Source organism: Loxodonta africana, chromosome 4, assembly GCF_030014295.1.
Source record: "Loxodonta africana isolate mLoxAfr1 chromosome 4, mLoxAfr1.hap2, whole genome shotgun sequence".
Classification (NCBI taxonomy): domain Eukaryota; kingdom Metazoa; phylum Chordata; class Mammalia; order Proboscidea; family Elephantidae; genus Loxodonta; species Loxodonta africana.
This window is the reverse complement of record NC_087345.1, coordinates 74194274-74214764: the sequence shown is the minus strand read 5'-3', so window position 1 is coordinate 74214764 and position 20491 is coordinate 74194274. Positions and strand designations below refer to the sequence as shown.

Here is a 20491-nt window from a genome sequence, read left to right as displayed (position 1 = left end):
TTTCAGAAGCAAATCACCAGGCCTTTCTTCTGAGGCACCTCTGGGTAGACCCAAACCCCAACCTTTTGGTTAGAAGCTGAGAGCTTTAAGTGTTTGTACCACCCAGGGACTCCATCTCAAGATTAACATGTTTAAATACCACGTCTGAACACCACGTTTGAATTACACATGCATAAAATCTTGGCTATAGATGAAAAGGAACTCAATTTTGATATAACTGGAGGGATAAGATATTGAATACTGAGATTAAATAAACATTTAAGATCTTTATTTTCAAAAAACTACTGAAAAAATAGGTATGATGCATAGGACATCCACTTTTGACTACTAGACTTATCTACCCCCCAGCAATAAATATTGAATCCTTTTTTTTAGCTGAAGTCATTAAAGAAAGTTCTTGCAGCCCATCTTGGAGTGATACTGGAAGATCCTGTGTAGTTGTGGTGACATGTGCCACTACTCTGTTTGTGCCCTTTAAAACTTTGGTTTCACTCAATTCTGTGCTAGGTGCTGAGATATATAATAGTTGTTTTCCAGTGAACAAATATTTACGAAGCATCTTCTATGTGACAGGCACTACAGTAGGCAATGGGGAAAAAAGCATAGTCAAAGGAGATGTCACACATAGTCTGATATTAGTTACCCAGCGGGGGGAGATACACACTGATCAAATAATCACATGGATAAATTTAAGCTCACAAGGCTAGTAAGTGCTACAAGGAGAAGTACTTGGTGCTGTGAGGCCGGTCTGTAGAGGGGCACACCAGAGGAAGATTTTTGAGGATGTGAGGACTATGCTGAGAGCTGGAGGATGTATGGAAGTTCATTAGGTAAGAGGGTGTGATGGTTAAGGCTGTGTGTCAACGTGGCTGGGCCACAATTCTCAGTGGTTTGGCAGTTATGTAAGCACGTAGTTATCCTCCATTTGTGATATAATGTAATCACCTCTACGATGTGAGCTGATGTGATCAGCCAATCAGTTGTAAGGGGAGTCTCAGGGGTGTGGCCTACATTCAACATATATGGGCGTTCTGGCAAAGATCACTAGCTTCTGCTCACTCTGGATCCTGCATGCACTCATCATCATCAGACCTCCGGTTCTTGAGACTTGAGCCAGCAGCTTGTCGTATTACCTGCTGGTCTTGGGATTTGTCCGCCTCTGCAGCCTCTGAGCCAGCAGCCTGCCATCCTACCTGCCAATCTTGGGTTCATCAGCCCCAGCAGTTATGTGAGTCAGGAGAAGCCTCCAGCCAGACACCTGACCAACCCCTGACTTGGGATTTGGCAGCCTCTATAACCATGTGAGCCATTTCCTTGAGATAAATCTCTCTCACTTTCTATATATAGATTTCACTGTTGTTGCTTCTCTAGAGAACCCAGCCTAAGATATTGAGGAAGGGAGACAACACACCCAGCAGTAGCAAGAGGAGGTGCAAAGACCCCCTACTACAGTATTTATCATACTGTATGGTGATTGTTTACCTGCTTGGGCATTGACAAACTGAGAAGGCGAAAATATTCTGGAAAAATGGAGTAACTAATAGGCAATGTGGGTGAAAACGGGGCTAAATATAAAAGAATACATGAACAGTAGCCTAACTAAGGCAGACTTTGAGGAGTAGGTAAGGCTGGGGCGAGATTTTGGAGTCTGGCAAAGCAGACTGAGGAGCCTGAATTTTCTGCCTTGGGGAATTCCAAAAACCAAAAAAACAAACCCACTGCCGTCGAGCCAATTCTGACTCATACCGACCCTACAGGATACAGCAGAGCTGCCCCACAGAGTTTCCAAGGCTCTAAATCTTTACAGAAGCAGTACATCTTTCTGCTGCGCTTGGGGAATTAGGAATGATCAAATGCCCTTGCACCTAAGAGTGCTGTGAAAACAAGGCTGCAATCCACAAAGCCATCATTAAATTAAACAACAGATTTTTTACCTTGAGCATTCAGCTCTTACAAAGAATGATCTACATGAGATCAAACTGACAATAGTTCATTTAAATCATAGATGAGAACTTTAAGGGGCAGAGTGTCTAAATATAATGGTACTGAGAATGGTGACACAATGTGAAGAATGTAACCAATGTTATTGAACACACATGTAGAAGCTGCGAATGAATGTACGTTTGGTTGTGTATATTGCCGCAAAAAATAAATATTAAGAAAAAAAAAAGGATAGTGAGAACAATTGCACAACTTGAAAAAAACAAATGGGGCTGCAGGAGACCTGATCATATGGCATCCTGCAGGTGAGTTGCAAGAAGGAAGCACGGGTTTTTTTTTTTTTTTTTTTGAGGAAGCCGGAAAAATGTATTTGTCCCCAATTGAGATGGCTACCAAACAATCTTATTACATTGAAAAGTTATAAAAGGGAAGAATTAGTATTTATTCACATTTTAAAAGACCGTAGTACAGACATATCTCGTTTTATTGTGCTTTCCTTTATTATGCCTTACAGATATTGTGTTTTTTCCTTCACAAATAGAAGGTTTGTGGCAACATTGTGTAGACCAAGTCTGTTGGTGCCATTTTTCCAACAGCATGTGCTCACTTCTTGTCTTGGCATCACATTTTGGAAATTCTCATATTTCAAACATTTTCATTTTTCTTATATCTATAATTGTGATCTGTAATCAGTAACCTTTGATGTGACTATTATAATTGTTTTGGGGAGCCATGAACCACGCCAACATAAGACAGCAAACCTAACTGATAAATGTTGTGTGTGTTCTGATTGTTCAACCAACTGGCCGTTCCCGTCTCTCTCCCTCCCTATTCCTTCCCACATGACAATATTGAAATTAGGCTAATTAATAACCCTACAGTGGCCTCTAAGTGTTCAAATGAAAGGAAGACATGCACATCTCTCACTTTAAATCAAAAGCTAGAAATGATTAGGCTTATTGAGGAAGGCACGTTGAAAGTTAAGTCAGGCCAAAAGATACACCTCTTGCATCAAACAGACAAGCTGTGAGTGCAAAGGAAATGTTCTTGAAGGAAATTAAAAGTGCTATTCCAGTGAACACGAATGAAAAGAAAGCAAAAACAGCCTTACGCTGATATGGAGAAAGTTTTAGTGGTCTGGATAGAAGATCAAACCAGCCACAAAATTCCCTTATGCCAAAGCCTAATCCAGGGCAAGTTCCTAACTCTCTTCAATTCTATGAAGTGAGGAAGCTGCAGATGAAAATTTGAAGTCAGGGGTCTTAAAAGCTTGTAAACAACCGTCTAAGATACTCCACTGGTCTCACTCTGTCTGAAGCAAGGGAGAATGAAGAAAACCAAAGACACAAGGGAAAGGTTAGTCCAAAGGGCTAATGTAACACACTACCACAGCCTCTACCAGACAGAGTCCAGCACAACTAGCTGGTGCTCGGCTACCACCACTGACTGCTCTGACAGGGATCACAATCAAGGCTCCTGGACAGAGCTGGAGAACAATGTAGACCAAATTCTAAATCACAAAAAAGACCAGACTTACTGGCCTGACAGAGACTGGAGAAACCCCAAGAGTATGGCCTCCGGACACCGTTTTAACTCAGTAATGAAGTTACTCCTGAGGTTCACCCTTCCGATAAAGATTAGGCAGGCTCATAAAACAAAAGTAGACTAAAGGGGCACACCAGCCCAGGGGCAAAGACTAGAGGCAGGAAGGGGCAGGAAAGCTGGTAATAGGAAACCCAAGGTTTAGAAGGGGAGTGTTGACATGTCGTGAGGTTGGTAACCAACGTCGCAAAACAATATGTGTACTAATTGTTTAACGAGAAGCTAGTTTGTTCTGTAAACCTTAATCTAAAGTAAAATAATAAAAATAAAAGAACAGAAAAGTTTGAAGCCAGCAGAGGTTGGTTCACAAGGTTTAATGAAAGAAGCTGTCTCCACAACATAAAAATGAGTGCAGGGTGAAGCAGCAGTGCTGACGTAGAAGATGTAGCAAGTTGTATAGAAGATCTAGCCAAGATAATTGACGAAAGTGGCTATGCTCAGCAACAGATTTCCAATGTAAACAAAACAGCCTTGTATTAGAAAAAGATGCTCCCTAGGACTTTCACAGCTGAAGAGAAGTCAATGCCTGACTTCAAAGCTTCAAGGACCAACTGACTCTCTTGTTAGAGGCTAATACAGCTGGTGACTTTAAGTTGAAGCCAGTGCTCATTTACCATTCTGAAAATCCTAGGGCCCTTAAGAATTATGCTACCACTCTGCCTGAGCTCTATAAATGGAACAGCAAAGCCTAGATGATAACACATCTGTTTACATCATGGTTTTTTTTGGGGGGGGGGGCGGGGGTCTTTGTTTTCATTTACATCTCTTTTTATTTGTGTCACCTTAGTACACTTTCAAAGAAATATACTTTAGGATTTTTTTTTTTCCAATTGACATAAAGTAAACTGAAGTACACCACAGTCAAGATACAGAACAGTTTCATCACACCAAAAACTTCCCTTGTGCTGCTCCTTCGTAACAATGCCCTTTCTCACATCCAGCCCCTGCCAACCATTGATCTGTTCTCAGACACTATATGTCTCATAGATTTTTGCCAATTTTTTCTTCCAAAATTTCAAAGTTTTGCATTTATCCACAGTTCATTCTGAGTTAACTTTTGTATTAAAAAAAAAAAAATCTCATTGCCATGGAGTTCATTCTGACTCATAGCAACCCCATAGGACAGAGTACAACTGCCCCATAGGCTTTCGAAGGAGCGGATTGGAACTGCGGATCTTTTTGTTTAGTAGCCGAGCTCTTAACCACTGTGTCACCGGCTATACCGGCTCTCCAATTTTTGTATAAGGTATGAAGTTTATGCTGAGGTTCATTTTATTTTTGTACAGTTACTAATTATTCCAACACCATTTGTAGAAAAGAATACTATTTCTTTTTTTTATATATAATAATTTTTATTGTGCTTTATGTGAAGTTTACAAATCAAGTCAGTCTCTCACACAAAAACCCATCCATATACACCTTCCTAAACACTCCCAATTACTCTCCCCCTAACAAGACCCGCTCTCTCCCTCCACTCTCTCTTTTCATGTCCATTTTGCCAGCTTCTAACCCCCTCCACCCTCTCATCTCCCCTCCAGGCAGGAGATGCCAACATAGTCTCAAGTGTCCACCTAATCCAACAAGCTCACTCCTCACCAGCATCCCTCTCCAACCCATTGTCCAGTCCAATCCATGTCTGAAGAGTTGGCTTCGGGAATTGTTCCTGTGCTGGGCCAACAGAAGGTCTGGGGGCCATGACCACCGGGGTCCTTCCAGTCTTAGTCACACCATTAAGTCTAGTCTTATGAGAATTTGGGGTCTGCATCCCACTGCTCTCCTGCTCCCTCAGGGGTTCTCTGTTGTGTTCCCTGTCAGGGCAGTCATCAGTTGTAGCCGGGCACCATCTAATTCTTCTAGTCTCAGGATGATGTAGTCTCCTGGGCTCATCATCTCCTTGTGCCCTTGGAGTTCTTCATTCTCCTCTGATCCAGGTGGGTTGAGACCAATCAATGCCTCTTAGATGGCTGCTTGCTAGCATTTAAGACTCCAGATGCTACTCCTCAAAGTGGGATGCAGAATGTTTTCTTTACAGATTTTATTACGCCAATTGACTTAGATGTCCCCTGAAACCATGGTCCCCAGGCCCCTGCTATGCTGGCCTTCAAAGCATTCAGTTTATTCAGGAAACTTCTTTGCTTTTGGTTTAGTCCAATTGTGCTGACCTCCCCTGTACTGTGTGCTGTCTTTCCCTTGACTTAAATTAGTTCTTATCTACTATCCAGTGAATGCCCCTCTCCCACCCTCCCTCCCCCGCGCCTCGTAATCACAAAAGAATGTTTTCTTCTCAGTTTAAACTATTTCTCAAGTTCTTTTAATAGTGGTCTTATACAATATTTGTCCTTTTGCAACTAATTTCACTCAGCATAATGCCGTCCAGGTTCCTCCATGTTATGAAATGTTTCACAGAGTCCTCACTGTTCTTTATTGATGCGTAGTATTCCATTGTGTGAATACACCATAATTTAGTTATCCATTCATCCGATGATGGGCACCTTGGTTGCTTCCATCTTTTTGCTATTGTAAATAGTGCTGCAATAAACATGGGTGTGCGTATATCTGTTCTTGTTAAGGCTCTTATTTCTCCAGGATATACTCAAAGCAGTGGGATTGCTGGATCGAATCTTAGTTATATTTCTAGCATTTTAAGGAAGCGCCAACTCGATTTCCAAAGCAGTTGTACCATTTGACATTCCCACCTGCAGTGCAGAAGTGTTCCAATGTCTCTACAGCCTTTCCAACATTTATTGTGTTTTTTTGGATTAATGCCAGCCTTGTTGGAGTGAGATGAAATCGCATTGTAGTTTTGATCTGCATTTCTCTAATGGCTAATGATCGTGAACATTTCCTCATATATCTGTTAGATACCTGAATGTCTTTTTTACTGACGTGTCTATTCATATCTTTTGCCCATTTTTAAATTGGGTTATTTGTCTTTTTGCAGTCGAGTTTTTGCAGTATCATGTAGATTTTAGAGATCAGGCGGTGATCAGAAATGTCATAGCTAAAAACGTTTTCCCAGTCTGTAGGTAGTCTTTTTTTTTTTACTCTTTTGGTGAACTCGTTGGATAAGCATAGGTGTTTGATCTTTAGGAGCTCCTAGTTATCTAGTTTTTCTTCTATATTCTTTATAATGTTTTGTATACCGCTTATGCCATGTATTAGGGCTCCTAACATTGTCCCTATTTTTTCTTCCATGATCTTTATTGTTTTAGATTTTCTATTTAGGTCTTTGATCCATTTTGAGTTAGTTTTTGTGCATGGTGTGAGGTATGGGTCTTGTTTCATTTTTTTGCAGATGAATGTCCAGTTATGCCACCACCATTTGTTAAAAAGACTGTCTTTCCCCCATTTAACTGTTTGGGGCCTTTGTTAAATATCAACAGCTCATATGTGGATGGATTTATGTCTGGATTCTCAGTTCTGTCCCACTGGTCTATGTATCTGTTGTACCAGTACCAGGCTGTTTTGACTACTGTGGTGGTATAACAGGTTCTAAAATCAGGTAAAGTAAGGCCTACCACTTTGTTCTTCTTTTTCAGTAATGCCTTATTTATCCAGGGCCTCTTGCCCTTCCATATGAAGTTGGTGATTTGTTTCTCCATCTCATTAAAGAATGTCTTTGGGATTTGGATCAGAATTGCATTAAATGTATAGATCACTTTCGGTAGAATAGACATTTTTATAATGTTAAGTCTTCCTATCCACAAGCAAGGCATGTTCTTCCACTTATGTAAGTCCCTTTTGGTTTCTTGCAGAAGTGTACTGTCGTTTTCTTTATATAAGTCTTTTACATCTCTGGTAAGATTTATTCCTAAGTATTTTATCTTCTTGGGGGTTACTGTAAATGGCGCTGATTTGGTGATTTCCTCTTCGATGTTCTTTTTGTTGGTGTAGAGGAATCCAACTGATTTTTATATGTTTATCTTGTATCCTGATACTCTGCTGAACTCTTCTATCAGTTTCAGTAGTTTTCTGGAGGATTCCGTAGGGTTTTCTGTGTAAAAGATCATGTCGTCTGCAAATAGAGATACTTTTACTTCTTCCTTGCCAATCTGGATGCCCTTTATTTCTATATCTAGCCTAATCGCTCTGGCTAGGACTTCCAGCACAATGTTGAATAAGAGTGGTGATAAAGGGCATCCTTGTCTGGTTCCCGATCTCATTGGGAATGCTTTTAGTCTCGCTCCATTTAGGTGATGTTGGCTGTTGGCTTTGTATAAATGCCCTTTACTATGTTGAGAAATTTTCCTTCTATTCCTATTTTGCTGAGAGTTTTTATCATAAATGGGTGTTGAACTTTGTATCAAATCCTTTTTCTGCATCAATTGATAAAATCATGTGATTCTTATCTTTTATTTATGTAATGGATTACATTAATTGTTTTTCTAATGTTGAACCATCCCTGCACACCTGGTATGAATCCCACTTGGTCATGGTGAATTATTTTTTGATATGTTATTGAATTCTATTGGCTAGAATTTTGTTGGGGATTTCTGCATCTATGTTCATGAGGGATATAGGTCTATAATTTTCTTTTCTTGTGGTGTCTTTACCTGGTATCAGGGATATGGTGGCTTCATAGAATGAGTTTGGTAGTATTCCGTCCTTTTCTATGCTCTGAAATACCTTTAGTAGTAGTGGTGTTAACTCTTCTCTGAAAGTTTGGTAGAACTCTGCTGTCCGGAAGCTGTCCAGACTGGGGATTTTTTTTGTTGGGAGTTTTTTGATTACCTTTTCAATCTCTTCTTTTGTTATGGGTCTATTTAGCTGTTCTACCTCTGTTTGTGTTAGTTTAGTTAGGTAATGTGTTTCTAGAAATTCATCCATTTTTTCTAGGTTTTCAAATTTGTTTGAATATAGTTTTTCATAGTAATTTGATATGATTCTTTTAATTTCAGTTGGGTCTGTTGTAATATCACCCATCTCATTTCTTATTCGGGTTATTTTCTTCCTCCCCTGTTTTTCGTTTGTTAGTTTGGCCAGTGGTTTATCAATTTTATTGATTTTTTCAAAAAACAAGCTTTTGGTCTTGTTAATTCTTTCAATTGTTTTTGTTTTCTATTTCATTTAGTTCAGCTCTAATTTTTATTATTTGTTTTATTCTGGTGCCTGTGGGTTTCTTTTGCTGTTCTCTATTTGTTCAAGTTGTAGGGATAATTCTTTGATTTGGGCCCTTTCTTCTTTTTGGATGTGTGCACTTATTGATGTAAATTGGCCTCTGAGCACCGCTTTTGCTGTGTCCCAAAGGTTCTGATAGGAAAGTGTTTTCATTCTCACTGGATTCTATGAATTTCTTTATTCCATCCTTAATGTCTTCTATAATCCAGTCTTTTTTGAGCAGGGTATTGTTCAGTTTCCAAGTGTTGGCTTTCTTTTCCCTGCTTTTCCTGTTATTGATTTCCACTTTTATGGCCTATGGTCAGAGAAGATGCTTTGTAATATTTCAATGTTTTGGATTCTGCTAAGGCTTGCTTTATGACCTAATATGTGGTCTATTCTAGAGAATGTTCCATGTGCACTAGACAAGAAAGTATACTTGGTTGCTGTTGGGTGGAGTATTCTGTAAATGTCTACGAGGTCAAGTTGGTTGATTGTGGCATTTAGATCTTCCGTGTCTTTATTGAGCTTCTTTCTGGATGTCCTGTCCACCGAAAGTGGTGTGTTGAAGTCTCCTACTATTTTTGTGGAGCTATCTCACTTTTCAATGCTGATAGAGTTTGTTTTATGTATCTTGCAGCAGTGTCATTGAGTGCATAAATATTTAATATGGTTATATCTTCTTGGTGTATTGTCCCTTTAATCATTATAGTGTCGTTCCTTATCCTTTCTGATGGATTGAACTTTAAAGTCTATTTTGTCAGAAATTAATATTGCCACTCCTGCTCTTTTTTGATTGTTGTTTGCTTGATATTTTTTTTCCATCCTTTGAGTTTTAGTTTTTTTGTGTCTCTAAGTCTAAGGTATGTCTCTTGTAGGCAGCATATACATGGATCTTCTTTTTTAATCTATTCTGCCACTTTCTGTCTCTTTATTGGGGCATTTAGTCCATTTACATTCAAGGTAATTATGGATAGGTATGAATTTAGTATCACTTTAATGTCTTTTTTTGTGTGTTGTTGACAGTTTCTTTTTCCCACTTGATTTTATGTGCTGAGTAACCCAGTACCCGGGGCAATCAACTATATTTTCTTTATATATTGTCCTTTTCTCATATTCGTTGTTGTTGATTTTGTTTCTGCTGAGTCTGTATTTTTCCCTTGTATTTTATTTTGATGAGTAGGATAGTTTGTCTCCTTTCTGGTTACCTAATTTTTCTAAATTTAAAACTTTTATTTCTTTGTATCGCCATATCTTCCTCTCCATATGGAAGGTATATGATTCCATTTCTTATTCCCTCTTTATTATTTTAATGTTGTCTTATGTAATAACACTGCTGTTACCCTGTTTTGGGCCTTTTTTTTTTTTTAATAATTTTACTTTGGTTTTTTTTTTTTTTTTGGATTTCCCTGTCTGGGTTGACTTCTGGTTGCTCTGCCCAGTGTTCTAGTCTAGGGTTGATACCTTATATTATTGAATTTCAAATCAAAGTACTCCCTTTAGTATTTCTTACAGTTTTGGTTTGGTTTTTATGAATTCCCTAAACTTGTGTTTATCTGGAAATGTCTTAATTTCACCTTCATATTTAAGAGACAGTTTTGCTGGATATATGATTCTTGGCAAGCAATTTTTTCCTTCAGTTTTTTAAATATGTCATCCCATTGCCTTCTTGCCTGCATGGTTTCTGCCGAGTAGTCCGAGCTTATTCTTATTGGCTCTCCTTTATAGGTGACTTTTTGTTTATCCCTCACTGGTCTTATAATTCTCTGTTTATCTTTGGTTTTGGCAAGTTTGATTATAATATGTCTTGGTGACTTTCTTGTAACACCTACCTTATATGGAGTTCGATGAGCATCTTCAACAGACATCTTCTCGTCTTTCACAATACCAGGGAAGTTTTCTGCCAACAAATCCTCAACAATTTTCTCTGTATTTTCTGTTATCCCTACCTGTTCTGGTACTCCAATCACTCATAGATTATTTCTCTTGATAGAGTCCCACATGATTCTTAAGGTTTCTTCATTTTTTTCAAAATTCTTTTATCTGATTTTTCTTCTTATATATTAGTGCCAAGTGATTTATCTTCAAGTTCCGAAACTCTAGCTTCCACTTGCTCAATTCTGCTCCTCTGGCTTTCTATTGAGTTATCTAATTTTGTAATTTTATTGTTAATCTTCTGAATTTCTGATTGCTGTCTGTGTATGGATTTTTCCAGCTCATTAAACTTTTCATTATGTTCCTGAATAATCTTTCTGAATTCTTCAGTTGCTTTATCTGTGTGTTCCTTGGCTTGTTCTGCGTATTGCCTCATTTCCTTCCTGATGTCTTGAAGGGTTCTGTATATTAATCTCTTGTATTCTGCATCTGGTAATTCCAGGAATGCACTTTCTTCTAAAAGATCCCTGGATTCTTTGTTTTGAGAGCCTGTTGAGGTGATGATGGCCTGTTTCTTTATGTGACTTGATATTGACTGTTGTCTCCAAGCCATCTATATGTTATTGTATTAGTTTATGCTTGCTTACTGTGTCGTAGCTGCTTGCTTTGTTTTGTTTTGGTATACCCCTATGGGCTGCTTGAGGGAGCTAGCTTGATTATTTTCGCCTTTGGCGCTCTGGTGTCCTGTCCCCAGCTGGCTAGAGCTCTTATCAGGTATATCAGTCTAGGAGTCCATTCTGTTTTCTTGTATGAATTCAGCTCATGTTTCTAGGTAGCTGATATCAAGTGTGTGGTACAGGCTCTGTCCTGCAGTCTTAGAGGGGCAGGGGTGATTGGCATATATACCCGAATCTGACTGCAGCAGGTGGTCACGCTCTGAACAAGGCAGGGGGCTGAGAACCGACCCCCAGGTGTCTCTGAGGAAAATGCGCCTCTGTTCCCTAGAGTGTGCTAGTAGGTGGGTTCTGCAGAGGGACCATGGGCACCCAAGGTTTTTGGTTGGAAGGACTGGGAGGTACCAGTTATCTTTGGACCCCTGTGGTGGGTGGCTGGGTGACCTGAGTGGAGCTACCAGTCCTTAGGTCCCTGATGTGGGTAGGCGAGGACCTTGTTTAATAGGCAAAACAATGTCAAATGTCAAACACCCACCTCTCCCACCGCACAGCTGAAATGGTTGGAGTTTGCCAACAAGGGCCAATTCTCCTGAAATAGGCCCACACAGGTCCATGCAGAAGGGAAAGGTGCTCAAGGTCGATGGACGGTTTATGCCTGGACAGGAGCTGCTTCTGTCCTGAGCTCTCCCGGTTAAAAAAAAAAAAAAGGAGCTAGCAAATTACCTTTTCACCCGAATTGCAAATTTATTCCTTCTCCAAGGCCAGGAGGATGGCTCTAGGTGCTCTCCAGGGTCTATCTCGGGCCCAGGGATTCAGCCGCTGAATCCGGCTTGGGGAGGGGGGAGCCCGGTAAAATATACGCAAGTAGTTAACTTTTGCTGGGAGCACCGTTCTCCTCAGATTTCGGAGGTGTGAGTAGCCTGTGTGGCTGGCTGCTTCTCCCTGAGGAAACTGCGGCCGAACACTAGTATCAGCCCGGCGCTGCCGCCACCGCTCCCGGAATGGTACCTGAGGGGTCCCCGCAATTCAGGTCCGGTAGCTCCTCTCCACTTCTGAACGGTCTCTTCTTCCCCCTGCCCCTCAGTTCGTTGTCTAAGCTTTCCTTTGATGCTCAGGGTTCCCAGCGTGTCACAAATATACTCGTTTCACTTGTTTGTTCGGGTCTTTGTTGTAAAGAGGGCTTGAGAAGCCTCTGTATATTCCGCCATCTTGGCTCCACCTCCATCATGGTTTACTGAATATTTTAAGCCCACTGTTGAGACACTCTGCTCAGAAAAAGATTCCTTTCAGAATATTACTGCTCATCAACAATGTACCTTGTCACCCAAGAGCTCTGATAGAAATGTACAAGGAGATTAGTGTTTTTATGCCTGCTAAGACCACATCCATTCTGCAGCTCATGGATCAAGGAGTAGTTTCGACTTTCAAGTCTTATTATTTAAGAAATACATTTTGGAAGGCTATAGTTGCCATCGATAGTGATTCCTCTAATGGATTTGGGCAAAGTAAATTGATAACCTTCTGGAAAGGATTCACCATTCCAGATGCCATTAAGAACATTTGTGATTCATGGGAGGAAGTCAAAACATCAGCATTAACAGGAGTTTGGAAGAAGGTGATTCCAACTCTCATGGCTGACTCTGAGGGATTCAAGACTTTCGTGGAGGACATAACTGTAGATGTGGTAGAAAGAGCAAGAGAACTAGAATCAGAAGTGAAGCCTGAAGATGTGACTGAATTGTTGCAATCTCAGGATCAAATCTCAGGATGAGGAGTTGCTTATTACGGATGAGCAAAGAAAATGGTTTCTTGAGATGGAATCTACTGGCAAAGATTTTGTGAACATTATTGAAATGACAACAAAGGGCTTAGAATTATTACATAAACTTAGTTGATTAAGCAGCAGCAGGGTTTGAGAGGATTGACTTCAGTTTTGAAAGATGTTCTGCTGTGAGTAAAATGCTATCAAACAACATCACGTGCTACAGAAATTTTTTGTGAAAGGGGTGTCAATCTATGTGGCAAATGTCATTGTCCTATATTAAGAAATTGCCACAGCCACTTCAGCGAGCCTCACCCACTACCCTGATCAGTCAGCAGTCATCAAACCAAGGCAGGTTCCTCCCACCAATAAAAAGATTATAACTGGCTAAAGGCTCAGATGATGGTTAGCATTTTTTTTTTCTTTTTAGTAATAAAGTATTTTTTAATTAAGGTATGTACATTGGTTTTTTAGGCATAATACTATCGCACACTTAGTAGACCAGAGTATAGTGTTTCAAACCCCATAAAAACCCTGCTGCCATTAAGTCAATTCTGACTCATAGTGACCCTATAGGACAGAGTAGAACTGTCCCATAGGGTTTCCAAGGAGCACCTGGTGGATTTGAACTGCCAACCTTTTGGTTAGCAGCTGTAGCTCTTAACCACTACGCCACCAGTGTCTCCATAGTATAGTATAGTGTAAACATAACTTTTATATGTACTGAGAAACCAAAAAATTTGTGATTTGCTTTATTGCAGTATTCCCTTTATCGCAGTGGTCTGGAACCGAACCCGCCATATCTCCAAGGTATGCCTGTAAATATATATGTAACAAATCATTTGCCATTTTGACATTCTTCACATGTACAATCAGGGACGTTAATTATGTTTAGTGTGTTGTTTAACCATCACCATTATCCATTTTCAAATCATTTTTCTACTTTTTATTTTTATTTTTTGGAAGCACTGAATTTTGAGAGGCTCATAAAGGATTGTTGTGAAGCAAACAGCACTGAGATGAGGGTGGCATCAGTGTGACTGGAAAGGAGACAGATGACTTCAAGATACATTTCAAAGAACAATATGAATATGGAAATGGGCTATGTGGTGTTCAGATGTGACCAAGAAATTACAGGAAATAGAAATCTATTTTTGAAAGCTGAACAGTCAAACAGAATGTATATGACACTTATTTTACAAAGGATACGATGATTACCCATTCTCTCTAATCCTCTGCTTTCTTCAAAATGATGCCATCAATCGCTGTGAGTCAGAAGCAGGTAAAGTCAGACCCAAGAACCTTGAGGAGTGAATGCCTCCTCAGAATCTAACCAACAACAAGGGCCTTCATCAATGTCAGGGGTGTAGGCCAGGAATAAGGCAAATAGGTCAAATATAACTGTAAACCTCAGAAAAATAACAAGCTGTGTGAACATAATGATTTTAAAGTGCCCCAAATCTGCAATCTCACTGAAAATCCACCTGTACTGCTTCACTGCTTAGAACCTTCAATGACTCCCTATCACCTGGTCTCCTGCATACTCATATGGCTTATGGGCCCTTCATGATTTTAGTCACTACTTAATCTCCAGCACATCTCTCACTCCTTTCTGTATGAGTTGTCTTGAACTTCTCTCACTTCCTCTCTTCTAACTCCCAGGTGCCTCTGGGACTATGGATGTGTTTTGTTTCTGCCTAAAATACTCATCTATTGCCTTCTGCTTGGAGAGCTATTTACCTTTCAGTTTTCAGTGAAAGCATGGCTTCCCCATCAAGCCTGCCTGGACTACCATAGTACCTGAATGTCCCCTACCATAGAATTTATCCTACTGTTTCAGCATTGCCTATATGGGAATAGAGGTCCCCTATTTTTTTTTTTTTATCAGCTAATGCGGACATGTGACATCACTGCTCCTTCTTGATGGGCTGTGCAGTGCCACTCAGTTGGGGAGTCACTTTCAGTGGGCTCCCGTGGGGCAGTTTTCTTTTTTTCTTGGTTTCTTGTCTTTCTATACCTTTCTTCCTTTCCTTCCTCCTGACTACCTGGCCGTATGTGCTTTTCTCACTTTTTTTTTTTTTTTCCAGTTTCTTATCTTTCTCTCCCTTTGTTCCCTTCCTTTCTCCTGCCCACCTAGACACGTATGCTGTCTCTGCCCCTTCTTGATGGGCTGTGCCACATTGCCTGGCTAGAAAGCCACTGGTACATGGCTTCCCTGGGTCTGCACCACTCCAACGGCAGGGTCCCTCAGCACCTTTTTTTAATGAGCGTCTATTTCTCTCTCTTCTTTCCCACACCCAATTAGCTCCACACATCACATTCTCTCCTTACCTCCTGCCTATCTGCACCACATGCTGAGCATTGCACCCTGCCCAGCACTGCCCCCAGGTCCCACCCTGTTGGCTCCATTACATGGCACAATCGACCCATTCCTGCCCCTCCCCCTCTGGTGGACCTGCCCTGCTACTACATAGCTGAGCAACTGTCCCTGCCCACCTGGACAAGATGGTGAGAAGGATTTTGTCCTCAGATGAACAAACAACAAAGAACACCCAGCCCATCTGCCCAGACCTAACCAAATAAAAAAAGCAGGACAAAACAAACAAACCTACCATCAAAAAATGAAGACAATAATTACTGAATGCCCTGAAAACAGTACACAATATTTACAAAAAAAACAGGACAGAATGGTTCCAATAAGTGTCCAAAATAAAATACCAGATGACCTTCTGGTAGCAGAAAAGGCACTGGAACTACCTAATAGGGAATTCAAGACTCTAATATTCAGCACTTTACAAGAGATGAAGGAAAATGCAGACAAAAATAAGGAAAAAATAGACAAAATCATAAAAGACAGACAAAATAATGAATTCAGGAAAATAGTACAGAAAAAAAGGTCAAAATAAGCTCACTATTAAAAATCATACAAAAACAGCAATTAGAAATCCAAAAGATAAATAACAAGATGTCAGAAATGGACAGTGCAATAGAAGGTTTTAGAAACAAATTTGAAACAATGGAAGACAGGATCAGCAAAATTGAAGACAAATCCTTGGCTATCACTTTGAGGAAAAATCAGAAAACAGAATGAAGAAAAATGAAGAAACCCTGAGAACAATGTGGGACACAATCAAAGGCAAAAATTTACAAGTGAACAGAATTCCAGAATAGGGACAGAAAACGGAAAACACAGAGACGATCATTGAAGAATTGCTGACAGAAAACTTCCCTAATATCATGAAAGATGAAAACCTGACCATCCAAGAAGCTCAACGAGCTCCATATAGGATAAACCTTGAGAAGAAAATCACCAAGACATACCATAATCAAACTTGCTAAAACCAAAGACAAAGAAAGAATCCTGAGAGCAGCTTGAGAAAAACAAAAAGTCAAATACAGAGGGGTAACAATAAGACTAATCTGATTATTCGGCAGAAACCATGCAGGCAAGAAGGCAATGGGATGACATATATAAAACCTTGAAAGAAAAAAATTGCCAACTGAGAATAATATATCCTGCAAAACTCTTGTTCAAATATGATGGTGAAATAAGGCATTTCCAGATAAACAGAAATTGAGGGAATATCTAAAAACCAAATCAAATTTACAAGAATTGTGAAAGGGAGTCCTCTGGTTAGAGAAACAACAACATCAGACAATGGCCTGTATCTAGAATGCAAGACCACATCAGCCAGATACCAACGTAGGTAATGAACTCTGAAGAATAAAACAAAACTAAAAGATTTATGACAGGGAACCAGGGAGGTTAACCTGTAAATGACAACAATATCAGAACAATAAAAGAGGGAATAAATCGTATAGGTGTAGGGATTCATACCAGGTATGCAAGGATGGTTCAACATTATGAAATCAATCAACGTAATCCACCACATTAAAAAAACGAAACAAAAGAATCACATGATGATCTCAATCAACACAGAAAAGGCATTCAACAAAGTCCAACACCCACTCCTGATAAAAAATTCTCAATACAAGAGATATTATAGGAGGGAAAATCCTCAACATAATTAACGGGATTTTTTTTTTTATAGTGGCACAGTGGTTAAGTGCTGCAGCTGGTAAGCAAAGGGTCGGCAGTTCAAGTCCACCAGGCGCTCCTTGGAAACTCTATGGGGCAGTTCTACTCTGTCCTATAGGGTCGCTATGAGTCGGAATTGACTTGATGGCACTGGGTTTGGTTTTGGTTTTTTATACAAAACCAACAGCCAACATCATTTTTAATGAAGAGAGGCTGAAAACATTCCCCTTGAGAACAGGATGGCCTTTATCACCACTCCTGTTTAACATTGTGGTGGAAGTCCTAGCTAGACCAATAAAGCAAGAAAAAGGAATAAAGGGCATCCACACTGGTAATGATGAAGCAAAACTGTCCTTATCTGCCAATTATATGATACTATACATAGAATATGTATACATAAATATACATATTTATACATAGAAAGGAAACCCTGGTGGCATAATGGTTAAGTGCCATGGCTGCTAACCGAGACATCAGCAGTTCAGATCCGCCAGGCACTCCTTGGAAACTCTATGGAGCAGTTCTACTCTGTCCTGTAGGGTCACTATGAGTTGCAATCGACTCAACAGCAGTGGGTTTGGTTTGGGTTTATACATAGAAAAGTCAAAAGATTCCACAAGAAAACTACTGGAAGTAATAGAAAAATTCAGCATAGCAGCATGATACAAGACAAACATAAAAAAAATCAGTTGGATTTCTAAACACCAATAAAGACAACAATGAAAAGGAAATCAGGGAAACAATACCATTTATAATAGCACCTAAAAAAATAAAATACTTAGGAATAAATCTAACATGGGATATAAAAGACCTATACAAAGAAAACTATAAAACACTACTAAAAGAAACCAAGAGATCTACATAAATGGAAATACATACCATGCTCATAGATAGGTAGACTCAACATTGTGAAAATGTCAATTTCACCCAAAGCAATCTACAAATACAATGCAATCCTGATCCAAATACCAACAGCATTATTTAAAGAGATGGAAAAACTAACCATTAACTTTATATGGAAAGAGAAGAGGCCCTGAATAAGTAAAGCACTACTGAAGAACAATAAAGTAGGAAGACTTGTACTACACCTGACCTCAGAATCTATTACACAGCTACCGTAGCCAAACAGCCTGGTACTGGTACAACGACAGACACATTGGCCAATGGAACACAACTGAGAACCCAGATATAAATCCATCCACCTACGGTCACCTGATTTTTGGCAAAGGCCCAAAGTCCATCATGGGGAACAGATAGTCTTTTTAACAACTAAGGTCGGCAAAACTGGATGTTCATCTGCAAAAAAATGAAAGAGGACTCATATCTCACACCATACACAAAAACTAATTCAAAATGGATCAAAGACCTAAATATAATACCAAAAACTATATGGATCACAGAAGAAAAAATAGGGTCAATGCAAGAGGCCCTAATACACGGTTTTAACACATATAAACCATAACTAACAACACACAAGCACCAGAAGATAGATAAGCTAGATAACTGGAATCTTCTAAAAATTAAACACTTATGGTCATAAAAACAGTTCGCCAAAAGAGTAAAAAGAGAACCTACAGATTTGGAAAAAAAATTTGCTTGTGACAAATCCGACAAAGGTCTATATCTCTAAAATCTATTGGAAAATCCAAAATCTCTACAACAGAAAGACAAACCATCCAACTAAAAGATGGGCAAGGGATATGAACAGACACTTCACCACAGAAGACATTCAAGTGGCTAAAAGACACATGAGGAAATTCTCACAATCATCAGCCATTAGAGAATTAGAAATCAAAACCGCAATGAGATACCATCTCATCCCGACATTACTGGCACGAATCAAAAAAAAAAAAAAAAAAAAACAGAAAATAACAAATGTTGGAGAGGCTGCAGGGAGAGTGAAACTCTTATGCACTGCTGGTGGGAATGTAAAATGGTACAATTTTGGAAAATGATATGGCACTTCCTTAAAAAGCTATAGAAATACCATATGATCCAGCAATCCCACTTGCAGGAATATAACCTAGAGAAATAAGAGCTGTCACATGAATAGACATATGCACCTTCATATTCATTGCAGCATTGCTCACAATAGCAAAAAGATGGAAACAAGCTAGGTGCCCATCAACAGATGAATGGATAAACATACTATGGTACATACACACAATGGAATACTGTGCAGTGATAAAGAACAATGATGAATCTGCGAAGCACCTCACAACATGGATGAACCTAGAGGGCATTACACTGAGTGAAATAAATCAATCACAAAAGGACAAATATTGTATGAGACCACTACTTCAAAAACTCATGAAAAGATTTACACATAAAAAGAAACAATCTTTGATGGTTATAGAGAAAAGTAAGGTGATTATGGAAAGACACTAACTAGATAACAGATTAGTGGTAACTTTGATGAAGGATAAGACAGTACACAGTACTGGGGAAGCCAGCACAACTTGTCCAAGGCAAAGTCATAGAAGCTCCACAGATGCATCCAAACTCTCTGAGGGACAGAGTTACTAGGCTGAGGGCTGTGGGGACCATGGTCTCAGGGAATGTCTAGCTCAACTGGCATAACATTGTTTATAAAGAAAATGTTCTACGTTCTACTTTGGTGAATAGTGTCTGGGGTCTTAAAAGCTTGTGAGTGGTCATCTAAGATACTCTACTGGTCTCACCCTGTCTGGAGCAAGGGAGAATGAAGAAAACCAAAGGCACAAGAGAAAGAATGATCCAGAGGACTAATGGACCACAAGTACCACAACCTCCATCAGACTGAGTCCAGTACAGCTAGATGATGCCTGGCTACCACCACCGACTGCTCTGACAGGGATCATAATAGAGGGTCCTGGACAGAACTGGAGAAAAATACAGAAGATGATTTTAACTCACACACACAAAAAAGACCAGACTTACTTACTGGTCTGACAGGGACTGGTGAAACCCCAAGTGTATGGCCCCTAGACACCCTTTTAGCTCAGTAATGAAGTCACTCCTGAAGTTTGCCCTTCAGCCAAAGGTTAGACAGGCCCATAAAACAAAATGAGACTAATAAATGGGTACAGCAGCCCAGGGGCAAGGATGAGAAAGGAGGAGGGCACGGGAAAGCTGGTAATGGGGAACCCAAGGTCGAGAAGGGGAGAGTGTTGACATGTCATGGGCTTGCCAATCAATGTCACAAAACAATATGTGTATTAGTTTTTTTAATGAGAAACTAATTTGCTCTGTAAACCTTCATCTAAAGTACGATAAAAGAAATAAACAAAAAAAATTTTTATGTTAAGATACTTCATATTGGTAAGACTAACAGAAAGAAATAAAACTCAACCTACTCTGGGATTGGCCTGATTTATCTTAGTGTATCTAGGGTTGTGTCCTCTCAGCTCCCCGAGGCCTGGTGTCTCATGCATATAAACAGCCTGGATCTAGAGCCCTGGGGATGAGAGTGGCCCCATGGAAACCAAAGGGACACTGCCATCTCTGGCTGAATATGATTTG

At 39.8% G+C, this 20491-nt stretch overlaps 1 protein-coding gene and 1 long non-coding RNA gene across 9 annotated transcripts in view; both read right to left on the bottom strand.

Annotated features, from left to right (window-relative positions):
• Window positions 1–20491, bottom strand: part of PPM1H (protein phosphatase, Mg2+/Mn2+ dependent 1H) — a 328683-nt gene that overhangs the window by 172170 nt on the left and 136022 nt on the right. The window lies entirely within an intron of this gene.
• On the bottom strand, window positions 9997–18831 carry LOC135231194 (uncharacterized). Its single transcript, XR_010321820.1, has 2 exons — window positions 14161–18831; window positions 9997–12441 (listed from the first exon to the last, which is right to left on the bottom strand). It is a non-coding gene; the product is annotated as an uncharacterized LOC135231194 (long non-coding RNA).